This window comes from Castor canadensis, chromosome X, assembly GCF_047511655.1.
Source record: "Castor canadensis chromosome X, mCasCan1.hap1v2, whole genome shotgun sequence".
Taxonomy (NCBI): domain Eukaryota; kingdom Metazoa; phylum Chordata; class Mammalia; order Rodentia; family Castoridae; genus Castor; species Castor canadensis.
The window spans coordinates 126,864,565-126,882,350 of record NC_133405.1 but is presented as its reverse complement, the minus strand read 5'-3'; the positions used below and the strand labels follow the sequence as shown (position 1 = coordinate 126,882,350).

General features: G+C 36.3%; 1 protein-coding gene and 1 pseudogene across 2 annotated transcripts in view; both read left to right on the top strand.

Moving 5' to 3' along the window:
* Cdkl5 (cyclin dependent kinase like 5) overlaps nucleotides 1–17,786 on the top strand; it is a 165,589-nt gene that overhangs the window by 67,732 nt on the left and 80,071 nt on the right. The window lies entirely within an intron of this gene.
* On the top strand, nucleotides 9,042–15,088 carry LOC109689195 (gap junction alpha-1 protein-like; annotated as a pseudogene).

Sequence of the window (17,786 nt, the reverse complement as noted above, 5' to 3'; positions counted from 1 at the left end):
ACTTTTGGATATATATATACCTAGGAGTAAAATTCCTAGGTAATATGATAACTATATGTTCAACATTTTGAGGCCTGCTTTTTGTGTTTTGATCTTGTATTCTGCAATTTTGCTAAATGTGTTTATTAGCTCTAATAGGTTTTTTGGGGATATTTAGGATTTTCTGTGCATAAGATAACATTTGTGAGAAAGTATAGTTTTACTTATTCATTTCCAAGTTGGACCCTTTTTATGTCTTTGCCTTGCCTAATTTCTGTGGCTAGAATTTCAAGTGCAAAGTTGAATTGAAGTGGGGAAACTGGGTGTTTTTATCTTGTTTCTGATGTTTAGAGGAAGGCTTTCAGTTACCATTACCATTACCATTGAGTGTGCATGATGTTATTTGTGATTGTTAAAAAGTTTCCTTAACCAGGCATGGTGACATATGCCTTTAGTCTCTGAGGAGCCTGAAGTAGAAGGACCCCTTGAGCACAGGAGTTCCAGACTAGCTTGTGCAACATAGCAAGACCTTATCTCAAATAAAAAGAAAGAAAAGAAAAAAGAAAAATTTTTTATCAGATTGACGGCATTGCCTTCTATTTCTAGTCTCTTCATATGCCATAGATATAGTATGTGGGGGAAGTTATGTAGTTTAAAATGGACAGCACTTTCTTATCACAAGCAGCAGCCTCCTTCACTAAACCTTTCCCTGATTCTTATAAACTTTTCAGTAGAAGAGTTCTGGAAAATTTGGTTCTTATGCTTCTTTGAGGCTCATTCATTGTTTCTGTGAAGGGGTGGAGTCCTAGATTTCCCTATTGTGCTATTTTCGGTGGTAACACTCTCTAGAAATGTGTTTTGTACATATTTTCTCCTAATCTATAGCATATCATTTCATTTTTTCTAATACTGTCTTTAGCAGAGAGTTTTTTTTTTCATTTTTCTTTTATTATTCATATGTGCATACATTGAATGGTATTTGGTTCATTTCTCCCCCCTGCCCCCACCCCCTCCCTTACCACCCACTCCGCCCCCTCCCTCTCCCCCACCCCTCAATACCCAGCAGAAACTATTTTGCCCTTATTTCTAATTTTGTTGTAGAGAGAGTATAAGCAATAATAGGAAGGAACAAGGGTTTTTGCTGGTTGAGATAAGGATAGCTATACAGGGCATTGACTCACATTGATTTCCTATGCGTGGGTGTTACCTTCTAGGTTAATTCTTTTTGATCTAACCTTTTCTCTAGTTCCTGTTCCCCTTTTCCTATTGGCCTCAGTTGCTTTAAGGTATCTGCTTTAGTTTCTCTGCGTTAAGGGCAACAAATGCTAGCTAGTTTTTTAGGTGTCTTACCTATCCTCACCCCTCCCTTGTGTGCTTTCACTTTTATCATGTGCTCATAGTCCAATCCCCTTGTTGTGTTTGCCCTTGATCTAATGTCCACCTATGAGGGAGAACATAGATTTTTGGTCTTTTGGGCCAGGCTAACCTCACTCAGAATGATGTTCTCCAATTCCATCCATTTACCAACAAATGATAACATTTCGTTCTTCTTCATGGCTGCATAAAATTCCATTGTGTATAGATACCACATTTTCTTAATCCATTCGTCAGTGGTGGGGCATCTTGGCTGTTTCCATAACTTGGCTATTGTGAGTAGTGCCGCAATAAACATGGATGTGCAGGTGCCTCTGGAGTAACAGTCTTTTGGGTATATCCCCAAGAGTGGTATTGCTGGATCAAATGGTAGATCGATGTCCAGCTTTTTAAGTAGCCTCCAAATTTTTTTCCAGAGTGGTTGTACTAGTCTACATTCCCACCAACAGTGTAAGAGGGTTCCTTTTTCCCCACATCCTCGCCAACACCTGTTGTTGGTGGTGTTGCTGATGATGGCTATTCTAACAGGGGTGAGGTGGAATCTTAGCGTGGTTTTAATTTGCATTTCCTTTATTGCTAGAGATGGTGAGCATTTTTTCATGTGTTTTCTGGCCATTTGAATTTCTTCTTTTGAGAAAGTTCTGTTTAGTTCACGTGCCCATTTCTTTATTGGTTCATTAGTTTTGGGAGAATTTAGTTTTTTAAATTCCCTGTATATTCTGGTTATCAGTCCTTTGTCTGATGTATAGTTGGCAAATATTTTCTCCCACTCTGTGGGTGTTCTCTTCAGTTTAGAGACCATTTCTTTTGATGAACAGAAGCTTTTTAGTTTTATAAGGTCCCATTTATCTATGCTATCTCTTAGTTGCTGTGCTGCTGGGGTTTCGTTGAGAAAGTTCTTACCTATACCTACTAACTCCAGAGTATTTCCTACTCTTTCTTGTATCAACTTAAGAGTTTGGGGTCTGATATTAAGATCCTTGATCCATTTTGAGTTAATCTTGGTATAGGGTGATATACATGGATCTAGTTTCAGTTTTTTGCAGACTGCTAACCAGTTTTCCCAGCAGTTTTTGTTGAAGAGGCTGCTATTTCTCCATCGTATATTTTTAGCTCCTTTGTCAAAGATAAGTTGCTTATAGTTGTGTGGCTTCATATCTGGGTCCTCTATTCTGTTCCACTGGTCTTCATGTCTGTTTTTGTGCCAGTACCATGCTGTTTTTATTGTTATTGCTTTGTAATATAGTTTGAAGTCAGGTATTGTGATACCTCCTGCATTGTTCTTTTGACTGAGTATTGCCTTGGTTATTCGTGGCCTCTTGTGTTTCCATATAAATTTAACAGTAGATTTTTCAATCTCTTTAATGAATGTCATTGGAATTTTGATGGGAATTGCATTAAGCATGTAGATTACTTTAGGGAGTATCGACATTTTTACTATGTTGATTCTACCAATCCATGAGCATGGGAGATCTCTCCACTTTCTATAGTCTTCCTCAGTCTCTTTCTTCAGAAGTGTATAGTTTTCCTTGTAGAGGTCTTTCACATCTTTTGTTAGGTTTACACCTAGGTATTTGATTTTTTTTGAGGCTATTGTAAATGGAATTGTTTTCATACATTCTTTTTCAGTTTGCTCATTGTTAGTGTATAGAATGCTAATGATTTTTCTATGTTGATTTTATATCCTGCTACCTTGCTATAGCTATTGATGATGTCTAGAAGCTTCTGAGTAGAGTTTTTTGGGTCTTTAAGGTATAGGATCATGTCGTCTAGCAGAGAGTTTTTTAATTTTAATGAAGTCCAACTAAACCATTTTTTCTTTTATGGTGAGTCATTTTGCTATTGTTTGGAGTAAAATGCAAAATTTTACTTTGAGTGAGTTTTTGTGGAAGTTAGATCTGTGTCTAGCTTCTTTCTTAAATGTACAGCTCACATCATTTGTTAAAAAGAAAAGACTGCTTTTCCATTGGATTGCCTCTGCTCCTTTGTGAAAGATCTGTTGAGTGTATTTATGTTGAGTCTATTTTTGTGCTGTATTACATTTCATTGATCTATGTGTCTCTTATTCACCAATACCATGCTGTTTCATTTTTTGTAGTTTAATAGTAAGTCTTAAAGTTGGATAGTATCACTCCTTTGACTATGTTTTATTCAGTTTGGGTTGGTCACTCTGGGTTTTTTGCCTTTCCATATAATCTTTAAAATCAATTTGTTAGTATCCACAAAATAGTTTCCTAGGATTTTATTTAGAGTTTCATTGAATCTTTATCTCAAGTTGGGAAGAATTGACATCTTAACAATATTAAGTCTTCCAAACCATAAGCACTGAATATCTCTCCATTTACTTAGATCTTCCTTGATTTCTTCCAATAGTGTTACATAATTTTCACATGCAAATGTTTTATTAGGTTTATTCCTAAGTACTTTCAAATATTTCTTGTCTCATTTTTCTCCATTTGATATTCTAATTATGCATATATTATACCTTTTGTGATTTTTCTTCCATGATGCTTAGATTTTCTGCTGTGCTTTTTGAAATTCTTCTCTGAATTTTAGTTTGGGAGGTTTCTATTGATATATTTTTAAGCTTATTAATTCTTTCCTTGGCCATGTCCAATCTACTGATGAATCCATTAAAAGATATTCTTCATTTTTGTCATAGTGATTTTGATTTCTAGTGTTTTCTTTTAATTCTTCCTTAGAGTTCTATATATTACCTACCTGTGTTGCATGTTGTCTGCTTTTTCCATTAGATCTCGTAACAAATTAATCATAGTTTTTGTTTTTGTTTGAGACATGGTCTTGCTCTGTAATCCAGTCTGGCTTTGAACTTGTGATCCTCTTGTATCAGCCTTCTGTGTACGGGGATTTCAGGTGTGCACCACCAGACCTGGTTTATTCATAGTTATTTTTAATTCCCCATGTGATAATTCCCAAGTCTGTGCCATATCTGAGCACAGATACTTCTTTTGTCTTTTTCAGACAGTTTTTCTTGCTATTTTGCATGCCTTATAATTTTGTAATGTTGGATATGATGTATTGGGTAATAGGAACTGAAGTAAATAGGCCTTTAGTGTAAGGTTTTATGTTAAGCTAGCCAAGACCTGAGCCATTCTTAATGTTGGTGTAGGTGTGGTTACAACAGGCTTCAGTTTCATCTAGTGCCTTTGGATTTTTGTTTTTTCTTTTTCTTGCCCTGTTTTCAAATTTCTTGAAGAACAGATTTTTTTAATAGAGTCTGTGTCTTGCACCTATTTGAGTTGTGATCCATTTTTGCTGCACTGGAATCCTGTTGAAATGGTGGAAGAGTATGGGGAAGAGAAAGTGTTCTGTAGTCTCAGCCGTTTTTATATTTTTATGAGCATATATTAGTTGTATGGGGATTTCATTGTGATATTTCCATATTACGATGTACCTTGGTTGGATTTATCCCCACCATCATTCTCCCTCATCCTCCATTCCCTCCTACTTAAAATGATTTCAACAGGTTTTAATGTTCATTCTTCATTTATGTATTTAAAGTTCATTGACTATATTCACCTTCCTTTGCCCACTCCATTTACTCTTCCCCTCTTACTGGTAACCACCCCCTAACTGGGGCTGTTTTACGTTCCTGTCCTTCATTATTTAAGTGTATATTGTTCAAACACGTTTCACCATGGTATTTCACTTGTGAATATGTCTTACCTTAATCAGTCTAACCCCTCTATTACTCTTCCTTACCTTTTCCCCCTATTCTCTATTATTCAATAGCTTTCCATGTGTTTTGTGATGCCTTCTTCCTACATAGATGTAATATAGATGTGATCCACTCTCTATCATTCTCTTTTCCTCTCCCTTCTACCCTTAGTCTCCTCAAACAGTCCCACTATTGGAACCATGTGTATTTATCTTTTGGATCTGTCTTGCACATATGAGAGAAAACATGTGACCTTTGTCTTTCTGAACCTGGCTTACTTTGCTTAACATGATGATCTCCAGTTTCATCCATTTACCTGCAAACAACATAATTTCATTCTTCTAAAGAACAATGGCTAAATGATATTCCATTGTGTGCGTTTATGTGTGTGTGTGTATGTGTGTGTGTGTGTGTGTGTGTATCACATTTTCTCAATCCATCCTTAGTTGTAGTACATCTGTGCTGTTGCCCTAGCTTGACCTTTTTGATAGTGCTGCAATAAACATGGCTGTGTAAGTGTCTTTATTGTATCACTACTTACATTCTTTAGGATATATGCCCAGGAATGGTATCACTTGATCTTAGGGTAGTTCTGGTTTTAGTTTTTTAAGAAGCCTCCATACAGTTTTCCATAGTGATTGTACTAATTTGCATTGCCACCAACAGTCTATAAGGGTTCCTTTTCCTATGTGCTTGCCAACATTTATTATTGTTTGTGATCTTCACGATAGCCATTCTGACTGGAGTGAGGTGAAATCTTAATGTAATTGTGATGTGCATTTCCTTTATGGCCAAGAGATGCTGATCATTTCTTTGTGTATTTATGGGTCATTTGTACTTCTTCCTTTGAAAATTTTCTATTCATTTCATTTGCCCACTTCTCCATTGGGTCATTGATTCTTTGGGAGTTTAGCTCACCTAAATGGTTTGTTGGCTGGTCTCTCTTGTACCTAGGGCAGTTCAGTGGCCAGTGAGTGTCCTGTGGCTCAGAGAGACTCTGTGGCTCAGACAAAGCTCTTTGTCCTGTGTGTTGATGTTTAGCATGTTGGGTGGCCCTTATAAACAGGAAGCAACTCAGGTCCGGACAGGAAAAACAAAACTAAACTAAACAAAAAACCAACCAACAAAACTTCTGGTTGTGGCATGGGATTGGAGTGCTTCCCTGTCAGCACCCACACACTTGTAGCAGATTTGCGCTTTTAGAGGCTTATTTAGAGGTGGTTCTCTCTAGCCACGGGTCTGTCCTTATACTGGCAGCATCTTCTTTTTATTTTTTTAAAGCAGACTAACTTGGCCACCTATCCATGCACCCAGGAACTTGAGGTTTTCTTTCAGGTTTGTGAGGACTCGGGCCTGGTGACTGTCAGCAAACCACCATCTTTCTAATCTCAGTCTTTTGTTGGGTTTCTTCTTCAGAAGTATTTCTTAGGGCTCCCCCTTATTTTATGTTTTTACTTTTAGGTGAAACAGGAAGGCTTGAGGGCCTATAGCTAGTTAATTTCTACTCTCCCAGGACATATAAGACTATGATAAATTTTCTCTTGGGGCTTGACTTTTGTTATGAGGAACATTATGAATTTATTTCAAAACTGTTACTTTTTCCTTGAATGCATTTCAAAATGGTTAGTTTCCTCCTCCCCCTACTCAAAAAGAGAGGAGATTTTTATTGGCTCTTACTCCTGGGAATATTTCAAATAGTTAGTTTTTCTTTCTTCTTAGCCAAAAGGGGAGGAGATTTTTTTCTTAGATCCTCACAAGTAGAATCTGATGAGATTCCTAGAAGTAAAACTGCAAGACTGTGGAGGGCTTGCTGAGATTAGATCTCTAGTCACAAAATTGTCTCACTTAATTTTTGTCAAAATCATTGTTCAAGTTTTCTTACTAGTATGTTACTCCATTGCCCTCTGCTCCAGGTCGGCTGATCTTGGGTTGCTTCTCTGTATTAGCTAATCTCTACATTTCAGGAGGCTAGTTTGCTCTGTGTCCTCAGTTCTGTGGTGGGTCTAAGAAAAGTTGCTGGTTTTCAATTTGTTAGGAATTTTTTTTTCTTGTAAGGACAGGAGTGATAATATCTAAGCACTACATGTGTTGGAGCTAAAACTGGAAGTCCTATGTTTATATTTTAAAATTAGAAATATCTTGTCCAGTTTAAAAATAATGTTCTGTAAGAAGTTTTAAACTTTCCTTTGAACCATTTGCTTAGCTGAGATGACTCATCCTTAGTTATTTTCATCCCTTTAAATCTTAGATCTCTGTATTTTCATGTGCTTAGTAAGAACTTTTCAGAACAAAATATTTGAAAAGCTTAAGAACTTTATGTAATTCCTAAAAATTGCTAATAATGCTACCCTAAATTAACTAGAATTACTATACCTATTGATTCCCCCAACAGTGTTTCTTATTTTATCAGATACCTTCTATAACCCATGTTAAAGTATTTTATTTTATCCCACTTGATTTAGAAATAACTCAATTTACAAGTCATTTGAAATCTCAAGACACCAAGCACTATTTAAATGTGAAAAATGAATACAAATAAATGCAGAACTCTTACGCTGCCAATGGTTTATTTTCAATTAACCTTGATGAATACATTATAAATTACAGATCTTGATGACTTTAGCTTAATAGGATTACTTTCAGAATCTGTGAAATAGAGGACAGTTTAGCCAAAATGTGTTATTCAAAAAAACTGAGAAAGTATTATGTGTACTTTAATGCCTTTTAGTAGTTTGATTACTTGCTGAAAATTTTCATGGTGAGGGGGTGGGGACTTTTTAGTCCTTATCCTTGGGTAATAGTTGTAACCAACCTCAGGTGACTGAAACATTGTAAATTTTGTTAACCTTGCTATTTTCCTAGGGTTCATTTTAACTTTCATTTTTCTTACTGAATCTACCCTAAGGAATAACCATTAAGCCAAGAAACAAACTAGCTGTATGATATTTAAAATTGCTTACTAGTTGGCAAAGCTTGTGTTTATGTTAATAAATATTTTTCTCTTTTAACATTTCCAGTTTTTAAAATGAATTTCTGTAGTTGGAAATTATTTTTTGAAGGAGAATTAAAATGTTAAATATTATGAATATAATTTTCATATAGCAACTAAAATTATTTAAAATGATTTGCCATATTGAAAGGATTTAGTTGAAAATTTTTGCCACACAATAAATATCTGTGGCCCATTTTAAGGTGAGATCCATTTGTGTAGCAAGCTCTGAATTAGGGGCAGAAACCTTTCAGTCTGCTTTTGCTTTGAGACTTTTTCTTATAAAGAAACACAGAATGAGGTGAGAAATAAAGATTAGCAGGTTCCCAGTAGAGATGTGGTTTTGTGTTATACATTATACCAGGTTCTACCCACCCTTAGCAGATTAGTGGATGATATCAGTGTTGCGCCTCCTGAAAAAAATTTTTTGAGTTCTTTATCTATTACAATATCCTAGAAGAAACCTGCAAAAATGAACACAGTGTGTCAGTAATTTAATTTAGTTATAACAAGAAAGCTTCCATGTACTAACAACTCCACTGAGGGTAGATAGTATACATTCAATAAATATTTGATTTTGGACTCCTGTTGTCAGGGATATGACCTCCAATTCCCAGATGAGGGAACAGCAGCTTTTTATTTTGTCCTGATCTTGCTACTTACTGCTTCCTGGGCTGGCAGCTTCCTTGGAAAATGCCACTTCGTTCATCAAAGCATCCAAGACCACAGTGCCAGGAATTAATTGTCTGTTCCCCTCTCTAGCAATAGTGAGGAACAACCCCATAATTCTTAATATCTTCTTTTACTTTGTATAACCACCAAAACTGACTCCCTAAACATTAGCGTAGAGTATCCATCCCTTTATTGCTCTTTCCATTTCTTGCTCTAATCTAGGTCTCCCCAACCCTCCCAGTTACCCTGGAGCTCCCGAACAGCCATTTGTAATTTCTCCCATGGCCCCAGTCTTGTCCCAGCTCCACAACATAATCTTGGGCTCTGCCCCTGGGTTTTTCTGTGTGAATGCCTGAGGTAACCTCCCTATGGCACTAATTTCAGACCGTGCTATTTCTTCCTTTGCCCACTACCCCATAACTACACTGCCTGCCTTTTAGTTCTTTGACTACAGTAAGTTCTTCCCCTTAAAATTTTTACATCAGCTGCTGCTTTCACATATAGCAACACTTTTTCTACTTTTTGCTTGGCTGACTCTAATCAGTCTGGCCTCCTAGTTGTTTGTTCTTGGCACTTGTTTAAATTTGCAATTGTATGTTCACTTGCTCACTGAGCCTTTTCCTTTGGATCTAACATATAACCCCCGCCCCCATTTCTGGAATTGGGATGTATCTTACACTGGATACCTTGATTACTTTCTGAATAGTAAGTGTAATTATGGTTTATCTTATAATCAATTATGTCTTAGATCTAAAATATTATATTTTTAATTATCTGTTTCTTCCAGTTAGTTGTAAGTTCCACAAGTACCAGAATTTTGTCTGTTTTACTCACCAGTGGGAACCAATTCCTATTATAATACTTGGCACCTGAATAAATAATGGTTGAATGACTATTACTACCTCTTTGGGAGATGTCGGCCCTAATATTTTTGAAGATAAATTAGTCCATATATGAATATGAATTGTTAGTGTACAAACAATTGACTCATTTATTTTTGGAGATTATTGTATTCTTGAATTGAAGGTCTTGAGACCTTTAAATTTGTCTGTTTTGTTCTCCCATTTATATAATTTGACCTATTATAGATATATGTATATCCTTATGTAGAAGTACTTACCATGTATGAAAATGAATCCACATACACTTTTACCTGGTGTCAGAGGTTTTCTTTCATTAAGGGAAGGAGTGAGAAAGGTACCAAACAGCAGCAGGCTTTTAAATTTTAGACAGTTATTCTTGAACTTAGTTTTTCTTTCTACTTCATTCTCCACAGTGTGCAATCACTTGGTGTGCTCACTTCTTTTAAGTGAAAGAACAGTTAACAGGCAACATGAGTGACTAGAGTACCTTAGGGCCAACTTCTGGATAAGGTTCATGCCTACTCTACCACTGGCTCTTAGTCCTGGAATGATTAGCGATTAGCACTTTGCTTTTTTTTTTTGTAATACTCAACAGCTTGGTTGTGAAAATGTCTGCTAGGTGCAGTCTTTCCCAATCTCTTATGTGCTTCTGAGTCCTGCAGATCATACTTCTGTGTGTGCCCACACTCTTGTATTTGGTACCTGTTGTTCTGTGTGGTGTGCAAAAAAGAGAAGTTGAACAAGCAAGAGGGGGAACTCAGAATTGCCCAAACTAATAGTGTCAGTATGGAGGTGCATTAGCAAGAAATTGCCTTGAGGAAGCTCAAGTATGGTGCTGAAGAACATAGTAATGTGAAAATGCATGGTAAGGGGATTGCTGTGAACCTACATCATCAGTATCTTCAAGTCTATCATCAGGGTGGCCTTCCTGCTGATCCAGTGGTACATTTAGGGGTTTAGCCCAAGTGCAGTTTGCACTTGGAAATGGGACCCCTGCTCACATCACTCACATCAGGTAGACTGCTTCCTCTCTGGCTTCACAGAGAAAAGCATCTTCATCTTTTTCATGGTGGTGCTGTCCATGCTGTTGCTTGCCTTAAGCATCATTGAGCTGTTCTATGTCTTGTTTAAGAGCATTAGGAGTCATGTGAAAGAGGAGAGTGATCCTTACCATGATGCAGCTGATCTGCAGAGCCCTTCCCAGTGGTTCCTCATCAATTGCTCTGCTACCATGTCTCCTTCTGGGGACCAGCTGGTTCCTGGAGACAGAAATAGTTCTTCCTGCCACAGTTAAAGTGAGCAAAATCATGCCGGATACAGTGCATAGCAGCATCAAAAGGGGCAGGCAGGAACCAGCTCTGACATCTACTCAGAGCCTTTTGTTTTCTCTGCTGATAAGCAGAATTTTTGAGAGACAGGCCGAAAGGGAGGGAGGGTGAGGGAGAGAGAGGGACCCTAGATATGCAGCCACTGTAGGCTAGCAGCTGTCTGGCAGAACCAGTAGTCAGTGCCAGCAGCAGCCTGATGACCTAGAGATTGAGATATGTGCTTGAAAACATCACAACTCTGCTTGATTGCTAAAGAAAAGAAGGTGCAGTTGAAAATGTGCCTTGGCTTCAGGGCAGATGGTACTCAACAACCTCATTCATGAGACTTAGAGGATACAAAAACATTATTAGATCACCAGGGTTCCTTGGGGGATGTCTGGGACAGGTGGGTGGGAAGAGATGGATTAGCAGAAGTATGTGTTGGTATTTAAAATGGTTGACTTGGGCCGGAGTTTATAGCTCATTGGTAGATTGCTTGTCTGCCCTGGGATCAGTCTGAGTACCACAAAAATTTAAAAATTTGTATAATTCCTGTTACATAAGTAGAGTATTTTCCCCGAAAATAGCTGCCCCTATATATTGTATTATGTATACTAGTTCTGTTAATTATTATTAGTTTTTCTTTTTTAGAATATAGCAGTGATCCTATTGCTGACATGAACAATTTCATTTTTATGAGATATTCAATTCTTGAATGGTAGAATTTTAGTATCATAAAATAGCACGAATATGAGACACTTAAAAGAAATGCTTAGAGATGGACTATTAAATGTGCTTACATTAATTTGGCATTAACTGATCATTTTGACTTTTCTCTACTTAATGCGCAATTAATTCAGATTTTGTATTTTGCTATGAGTTTAGCATTCTTTCTTTTGGAATGACTAGTATTTTTGATGTTTCTATTAAGATTTTATTTGGAAAGCAGAAGAAGTTGGAGGAAATTTGAATAGTACCTGTGTAACTAATTTTTTTGAAATGTGTAAAAGAAATCTTAACTTTTTTCAATTGCCTTTGTTAAAGCTCACCACACATGATTGGTGAAAGTGCTGAGCTTCAAACTTTTGTTCTTGCATAACAGCTATACACAGTTTTATACAATGAGAATTACTAACTTGCTTACCTTTTGATGTTAAACTACTCTCATGTTCAACTTCATTACATGTAACACAGACCTAGTTCATCATATCTTGTTCTAGAGAGTTCTTCATTCAATAAAGTTTGGAGAGAACCACCTGTGTATGTGCCTCCTCAGAATTTGCTGCACTGATCTTTCATAGTCTTTTGAAATCTTTATTGGTGCTTCTTAATTTAAGCAAAATACATTGGAATCAGAATTTTAGAAATGCAGTTGGAGTGACTGCATAGCAGAGGATTCTAGTATTAGCATCTTTTCTTACATGTAGCAGGATCTCAGATACATGCGCAACATTCCATTCAGATGTGCAAAAAAACACATAGCTTCTTTTTTTTCTTTCTTTTACTGGATCTGCTCTTTTATCAGAAGCTTCTTCCCACCCAGGGAACCGGGGGAAGTAGGACATAGGGATAAATAATTGAACCTGCCAATCCATATCATCTTCCTCTGACAGTTTACAGAGTCCCATTTAGAAAGCTTAGTCTCTCAGTTCAATGATGATCATTTCACATTTCCTTCTCATAAATGTTCTGTGAATTATTTACTAATGGAGTATGTGTGCCTGTTGACTACTACAAAATGTCTGGAGCCTTGGAATCAGATTGGATGCTACCCATGTTCACTTTCTTTCCTGTGTTCATTTCTGCATATAGATAATTATAGATTCACATGCAGTTGTAAGAAATAATAGGTTCCATATACCCTTCAACCAGATTTTCCCAATAGTAACATCTTTTATAATTTTAGTATAATTTCATAAGCAGAAAACTGACTTTGATATATTTATTCCATTGACCTTATTCATGTTTTACCAGTTTTACCTGCACTCATTGTATGTGTGTTTAGTTATGTGTATATTTTATTACTTGTGTAGATTTATGTGTCCACTACAGTAAGATAAAGAGCAATTTTATCACAAAGATTACCTTGTACTAATTTTAATAGCCACAGCACATCCTCCCTTCCCTTCTTCCTTACTCCTGGCAACTACTAATGCATCCTTTCTTTTACTGGATTATAATATATATATGTATACATATATATATATATTTATGTATAATTTTGTAATTTCAGGAATGTATTTTAATGGAATAATATAGTATATAACCTTTTGGGACTGGCTTTTTTCATTAGCATAACTCTATTGAGATATACACCCGTTTTGTGTGAACTAGTTTGTTCTTTTTTATTGCCAAGTAATATTCTATACACTGAGGTTCCATAGTTTATTAACCTATAGAACATTTGCATTGTTTTCAGTTTGGGGCCATTACAAATAAAGTCGCCATGAACATTCATGTGCAGGGTGTTTGAGTGTGTGTGTGTGTGTGTGTGTGTGTGTGTGTGTGTGTACGTAAGTTCCTGTAATTAACACCCAAGATGTACCACAGGGTTGTATGGTAAGTGAATAGATAGCTTTGTAAGGAATTGACATACTCTTCCAGAGTGGCTGTACAATTTTACATTCCCATCAGCTGCGTATAATTAACCAGTTTCTTTGCAAGCTCATCAGCATTTGGTATTATCACTGTTTTTAATTTTACTTATTTCACAGGTGTGTAGGTAATCTCATTGTAGTTTAATTTGCATTTCTGTAATGGCAAATAATGTTGAACATCTTTTGTGTGCTTTTTTTGGCATCTGTATTTCTGCAGTGAAATGAATGTCTTTTGTCCATCTTTGATTTGGATTGTTTTATTTTACTGTTGAGCTTAAGTTCTATGCATTCCAGATTTAAATTCTTAATTGGATACATTTGAAGATATTTTATCTCAGCTAATAGCTTGTCTTTTTATCCTCTTAACAGAGACTTTTGTCACAGAGCCAAAATTTTTGATAATCTCTTTCTTATTAATTTTTTTCCTTTTATGGATTGTGCTTTTGGTGTCAAGTATAAAAACTGCCTAACCCTCGATCCTGAAGATTTTCTCCTGTTTTTAAAAGTTTTATAGGTTTATATTTTGCATTTAAACGTATGATCCACTTTTATTTCATTTTTATAAAAGATAAGAGATACATGCCGAAGTTCCTCTCTACCCCACATAGATGTCTCGTTGTACCACCACCATTCATTGAATTCCTTTTGCAGTTAAAAATCTCTTGGGCAGATTTATGTGGCTCTATTTCTGAGATCTTTGTTCCCCTTCTAATTTCTGGAAGAGATTTTGTAAGATTACTGCTGATTCCTTGTTTGATAGAATTCTCTGGTGAGCCTGCAGATTTCTTTTATTGGAAACTTTATAGTTACAAATTCAATTTCTCTAACAATTATATGACTATTTCAGTTTGTTTCATCTTGGTCGAGTTTTAATGTTTTGGGTTTTGAGGAATTGGTTCATTTCTTCAAAGTCATCAAATTGCTGAGTGTAAAGTTTATAGTCGTCCTTCATTTCCTTTTGGTGACTGCAGAATCTATAGGGATCTCCTGTGTCATTCCTTATATTGGTGATTTTGTCCTCTCTTTTTATCAGTCTTGATAGAAGTTTATCCTTTTTTTTCTGGTGGTACTGGGGTTTGAACTCAGGGCTTCACAGTTGTTACAAAGGAGCTCTATCACTTGAGCAATTCTTCCAACTTTTTTTGCTCTGGTTGTTTTGGAGATAGGGTCTTGCTTTTTGCTCAGGCTGACTTGGACTGCAATCCTCCTATTTTACGTTTCCTGTGGTTGCTGGGATGAAAGGCATGTACCATCACACTTAGCTTCTTTTTCCTGTTGAGATAGAGTCTCACAAGCTTTTTTTTTGGCCTGGCCTCTGCTGGAACCATGATCATTCTAGTCTCAGCCTTCCATTCACCTTGGAATGACAGGCTCATGCCACTGCACCCAGCTATTGGTTGGGATGGGGTCTTGTGAACACTCTGCCCTGTCTGGCCTTGAACCATAGTACTCCCAATCTCAGCCTCCTAAGTAGCTAGGATTACAGATATGAGCCACCAGTGCCCAGCTAAAGTTTATCAGTTTTACTTTTTGAAGAATCAGCTTTTTGCTTCATTAGTTTTCCCATTTTTTTCCTATTTTCAATTTTAATTGATTTCTGCTTTTATCTTTTTATTTTCTTCCTTTTCCTTGCCCTAAATTTATTTTCTTTTTCTGTTCTTGATGTATGAATTTAACTTATTGATTATACATTTTCTGATGTTGACATTTTAGTACTATAAATTTACTTTTTAGTACTGCTTTAGCTGTACCCACATATTTTGATATATTTTTATTTTCTTAAAAGTTCTATGAAATTAAATTTTCCTTTCAGACTACTTTGACTTGTGGCTTATTTAGATATGTTTTAAGCTGGTGGAGTGACTTAAGTGGTAGAGCGCTTGCCTAGCAAGCATGAGCTCCTAAGTTCAAACTCTAGTACTACCAAAAAAAGAAAATTAGAAATGTTTAATTTCCAAGTATCTGGAGATTTTCCTGTTGTCTTTCTCTTACTGATATTTAATTGCATTCCACTGTGTTCATAGAAAATACTCTGTATAGGATCAGTTCTTTAAAATTTGTTAAAGTTTGTTTTGTGGGCTATGATGTATTTTATCTTGGTGAGCATTCTATGGGTTTTTGAAAGAAACATGTATTCTACTGCTGTTGGATATATAGTGTTTTATATTTGTCAATGAGATTCTGTTGGTTTCAGTTTCTTTTTTAACCTAATCTTTAGGAATTTTATATAAGATTTGTATTGGTTTGGAGTTTATCAGTTTGTATTTTGCTCTTAGTCACTGATCTAGGTATTATAATGTAATGTGTGACTTACCACAATCTATTATTACTATTTTATCAATGGTGAAATATAGGAAGTTTGCTTTCATTTAGATCTCTTTACCCTCTCTTACTTTTTAAATACATGTGTCAAATACTTCCTGTACATAATTGAGTACCACATCAGATGATGTTATAATTTATGGTTTTTTGCTTTGATTATCAAATATGACTTAAGAAACTGATGAAAAAAAGGCATACCTTAAATCCCCATCCCCTTATTTTTTAACCCATTCTGATACACTTTTTTTCTTAGGTTCCAAGTCTCTTTGGCTATATCATTTACTTTCTGTTTAGGAGACTTCTGTTAGCCATTCTTTAAGGGTAGGTTTGCTTGCAACTCCTTTTACTTTTTCTTCTTCTGAGAATGTCTTTATTTCCCTATTATTCCTTTGTCTAATACAGAATTCTTGGCTGGCAAGTTTTTTGTTATTGTTGTTAGCACTTGAAATTTGTACTGCCACATCCTGTTAGCCTCTGGTTTTTGATGAGAATACACTGCCATTCAAATTGTTTTTTTCCTATAGGTAGGGTGCTGTTTTTCATTTTTCATAAGTTTGACTATGATGTGTTTTGGCAAGGATTTCCTTGGGTTTATTCTGTTTAGAGTTTGCTTAATTTCTTAAATCTGTAGGTTTGCTTTTTGCTAAATTTGGAAATTCTTCAGTCATTATTTCTTTGAATATTTTTTCAGGTCTGCTCTGTTTGTCCTCTTTCTGGAAAACCACAGGCATGAATATTAGGTCCGTTGTTATAGTTCCACATGTCCCTGAGGCTCTGTTCAGTTTTTTCTCACCATCTATTTCTTCTCTGTTGTTAAGATTGAGTAATTTCTGTTCTACCTTTAAGCTCACTAATTCTTTTCTGTCTTTTCCATCCTGTTGTTGAATCCATTCATTAAGATTTTTTTTTTAATTTTTTGTGTGGTGCTGGGGGATGAAACCCAGGACTTTGAGTATGCTAGGAAAGTGTTCTACCACTTGCGCTATGCCCCCAGCCCTTAGTTTGTTTGGTGGTACTGGGGATTGAACTCAGCCTCTTGCTTTTTTTTTGGTACTGGAGTTTTAACCCAGTGCTTTATACTTTGTTTTTATTTTGTTTTTGAGACAGAGTCTCAGCACTTCCTTGGCCCAGACTGGACTCTAACTCGAAATCCTCCTGCCTCTATCTCCTGAGTGCTGGAATTACAAGTGTTCACTACCACTCATTATGGTTTTTTAAATTTCAGTTATTATACTGTATTTTTATGTCATCTATGTCTTTGTTGAAAATTCCTACTTCTTTTCATTTGTTTCAAGTATGTTGGTAATTGCTTATTGAATTATTTGTATGCTGTCTGCTTTGAAATCCTTGTTAAACAATTTTGACAATTCTGTAAATCTCTGTTGACAGCTCTTATTACTTATTTATTTTTATTTTTGCACTGCTGAGGATCCAGCTCAGGGCCTCATGAGTGATAGGCAGACACTGTGCCTCTGAACTACATTCCAAGCCTTGTTGACATCTTTTGAGAGTCTTTTGTGCACTGAGGTTTTCTTAGTATGAGTGATTTTTCTATTGAAACCAGAACAGTTTGGTCATTATGTCATTAGACTCTGGATCATATTCAATCTTCTGCTTTTTCTGTCTTTCTCTGACTCTGCTTTGGCAAGGAAGAGGGTGTGCTAGGTGAGGGTGGAAGTTCAGCTTCTTCATTCGACCTTCTTAGCTCCTTGTTATTGCTTGGTATGGGTAGGAGTTCCAGCACTAGACCTCTGCTGATCACTTTGGCTGGGAGCACCAGCAGTGCCTTACTACTGGCCTGCACTGATGCCACCCAGGCAGGAGGATGGGACAGACCACTCAGCTTTTGGTGGCATGGCTGAGGCCACAGTTCTCACTGTTTCATTTGGCTGGAGTAGAGTAGTTATTGTCTTAAGTTTTTGATCCTTCTGATGGTTCTTTAGCTAGGCACAGCAGGCCTCAAACTCATGATCTTACTGCCTCAGCCTCCCTGGTGCTGAGATT